This window comes from Eurytemora carolleeae, unplaced genomic scaffold, assembly GCF_000591075.1.
Source record: "Eurytemora carolleeae unplaced genomic scaffold, Eaff_2.0 scaffold28, whole genome shotgun sequence".
Taxonomy (NCBI): domain Eukaryota; kingdom Metazoa; phylum Arthropoda; class Copepoda; order Calanoida; family Temoridae; genus Eurytemora; species Eurytemora carolleeae.
In genome coordinates, this window is record NW_019396147.1 from 194,547 (window position 1) to 198,374 (window position 3,828).

Below are 3,828 nucleotides of genomic sequence, written 5' to 3' on the forward strand. Positions count from 1 at the left end.
AAAATCCTTGATGATCTGACAGCAGAAAGGAAAATCCTTGATGATCTGACAGCAGAAAGGAAAATCCTTGATGATCTGACAGCAGAAAGGAAAATCCTTGATGATCTGACAGCAGAAAGGAAAATCCATGATGATCTGACAGGAGAAAGTAAAACCCTTGATGATCTGACAGGAGAAAGGAAAATCCTTGATGATCTGACAGTAGAAAGAAAAATCCTTGATGATCTGACAGCAGAAAGGAAAATCCTTAATGATCTGACAGGAGAAAGGAAAATCTTGATGATCTGACAGCAGAAGGGAAAATCCTTGATGATCTGACAGCAGAAAGGAAAATCCTTGATGATCTGACAGGAGAAAGGAAAATCCTTGATGATCTGACAGCAGAAAGGAAAATCCTTGATGATCTGACAGGAGAAAGGAAAATCCTTGATGATCTGACAGGAGAAAGGAAAATTATATGATGATCTGACAGGAGAAAGGGAATCCATGATAACCCGTTCTGACAAGAAAAAGTAAACAAAACAGTTGAAAGGAAATATTTTCACGCGTTCTAATATCAGGAATATTTCACAAGTCTAATTAATATTGACTCTGACACTTAGTTAGGGTTGTAAACGTGCCCTTGACTTTCAACATTGTATTAAAATTCCTAAGTTTTTTCTTTTAGCTTACATAAAATTGCAGGTTTTTGTCAGCTTTTCATAAAATAACCGACTAATGATGTTCTTTAATCTTATCTTCTGAGGCGGAATTTTATGTTACTCATTCTTCTCATGAATCTATTATGTAAAATATCTTCCTGTTATTTTTTTATGTTTTTAAAAAAGAGGATCGCAGTTTCTTTCAGAAAAATTATGATTTTGATTTAACCTGGGTCCTCAAGGCCTATTCGACCTATTTTTAAAATAAATTAAAATGCATTAAAATTATTTGATTAACTGTAACTTCTAACTTAACATTCAAGCACACATTCAAGTTAATATATTTAAAGGTCATGGAAAGGCGCCTCTGCGTTCACTCCACTCAAACTCAAAATAAACATTGAAATTGAAACTAAAGCCCAAAAAAGGAAATATATTTTTACTGGCAAATTTCTAAACTCCGGAAAGGAAAAAATATGAAAGCTTTTTAATGTTTGAAATTTAATAATAAATCTTTAGAAAAATTATTAAAAATGTTTAAATATTATTTTCATATCAATCAGATGCATCGTATGGGTCACGAGATACACCAGGTTTTGCAATTTGTTGATTTGCGTCATTCCCAATACCCCCCACCCCTAAATATCTCCATTCCTCAATATCCCCCTGCCTCAATATATCCCATCTCTCAATATCCCCTCCCTCAATATCCCCCTCCCTTCATATCCCCCCTCCTTCAATATCCCCCTCCCTCCATATCCCTCCTCAGTCCATATCTCTCCTCCCTCCATATCCCTCCTCCTTCAATATCCCCTTCCTCCATATCCCCCCTCCTTAAAATATCCCCCTCCCTCCATATCCCCTCCTCAATCCATATCCCTCCTCCCTCCATATCCTCCCCTCCCTCCCCTCCCTCCTATTATGGAAATCTTTTCATCGCAGAACGGGCCAAGGGAGCACAGAAGAATTTCAAGAGTATTTTTACGATTAGAATTTATGAGTTAAAGGAATGATAAAACGAGAAAGCAGAAATCAGACAGTAAATAAATGTTTTATAATCTATAATTTATAAATCCTCGGAAAATTATGTGCAAAACCCTCCCAGGGTTGTCCTTTTCACTTATTATAATAATCAAAATTTTAAAAAAATGTTTACCGCATTTTGACGAACATTATCAACCTATGAATTCCCCAACAGAGGGAGGTTATTTTACATAACGGCCCTTGGAACAGTTAATAATACGCGTTTCTTTATTGACTTTTAAGCTATTCTTAGGGACCCGTTTTATTTTTATAAATCGTTATTGTCAAGTTTCAACAGAAAATATTTTCGTAAAATTATCGATTTTTGTGAATTTGTTAAGTTACGATATTGATTGGATTCTTCACAGATTGGAAGAAATTCTGCAACTTAAATATTTTATAAAAAAAATGAGACACTAAGTAAATTTCCACGAATAATTTAATTATGCAATGTTAGAATACAAATAAATTCGATCATGGATTTATTAAACGTCTAACTTATACATTGTTTTAGAAAAGGAAAGTTTATATTTAACATTAAATACCGTTATTTGTATATATATATATAAAGAGTTAAAGAATAAATTGTTTAATTGTTAGTTGAAGGTTAAGTATTCTAGATGTGTATAAATTATATAAATCCTGGAGTTAACGGATTCTATTTTATACCGTTGTTACATTCATCCTATATCCTTACTCACACAGTACAATACACGCACACTCTCATTTTCAGCAAACCTTCACTTTCAATCAAATTATCTTTTCCTCTTCTCATCATTTATTACCACTGGAGGGATTGGCAAGATCACTTCAATTTAAATATAAGGATATAACTCATTTTATGCAGGATTACTTAGCAACACCAATATTTACCTCATTTTATGCAGGATTACTTAGCGACACCAATATATACCTTATTTTACGCAGGATTACTTTGCTACACCAATATATAACTCATTTTATGCAGGATTACTTTGCTACACCAATATATACATTATTTTATGCAAGATTACTTTGCGACACCAATATATACCTCATTTCATGAAGGATTACTTTGCAACACCATATATATACCTCATTTTATGCAGGATTACTTTGCGACACCAATAACTTAAAAAAGGAAACTTGTTTTGTGGCAACTATTTCAAACTATTTGCGTCTTTTCAATACAGAGATTTAAACTAAAATAAGTAAGCTTCAAGAGGCAACATAGTGTATACGTAATTTCAAGCGGTGTAAATTCCCAAAGGCAACTTCTAAAGTGACAATTTTCAAGTGGCAACTTCCTAAATGTGCAATTTCCCAAGCGGTAAATCCCTTCTGATGCCAGCTGCTATGGGAGGGCCGAGCGCTGCGGCTAGGTTACGATAGGGGACCAAGCGCTGTGGCTAGAACAGGCTAGGGGGCCAAGCTCTGCGGCGCCTCGGGAAGCTACAGCTTGGAAAATTGCATATTTGGGAATTTACCGCTTGGGAAAATACCCTTGGGAAGTTGCTGCTTGGATAAATACCCTTGGGCAGTTGCCGCTTGGGTCCCTTCAATTTTTTGTCCGATAAAGAATGACGTAGATTTGATTTACAGTCGAGTTTTCCAACACTTAATTTTCATCCTTGATCCCTTTAAAATACGTCTACAGTCCCTTTAATGTATAAATGTAGTTTAAAATACGTCTACAGTCCGTTTAATATATAAATGTAGTTTAAAATACGTCTACAGTCCCTTTGATATATAAATGTAGTTTAAAATACGTCTACAGTCCCTTTAATATATAAATGTAGTTTAAAATACGTCTACAGTCCCTTTAATATACTCGCCAGAAACTCTACTTTACTAATCCTTATATTTATATGCAACCTAATAATCGTCGACTTTCGATATTTTAAACCATGAATTATACAAAATAAAGTAATATTATCAGGTTGCATATAAGTAGTATGCGGTCGGTGTTTATATCAATACAATGAAGACGACTTTTCTTTTTAAGTTTTGATTGCAAGAAAGCATTTTTTAAATTACACATTTACAAGTAAACAAAGAGAACCTTTTTCTCCAACCTTTTTCTCCAATCTTTCTCTCCAACCTTTCTCTCCAACCTTTCTATCCACCTTTTCTCTCCAACCTTTCTCTATAACCTTTCTATCCAACCTTTCTCTCCAACCTTTCT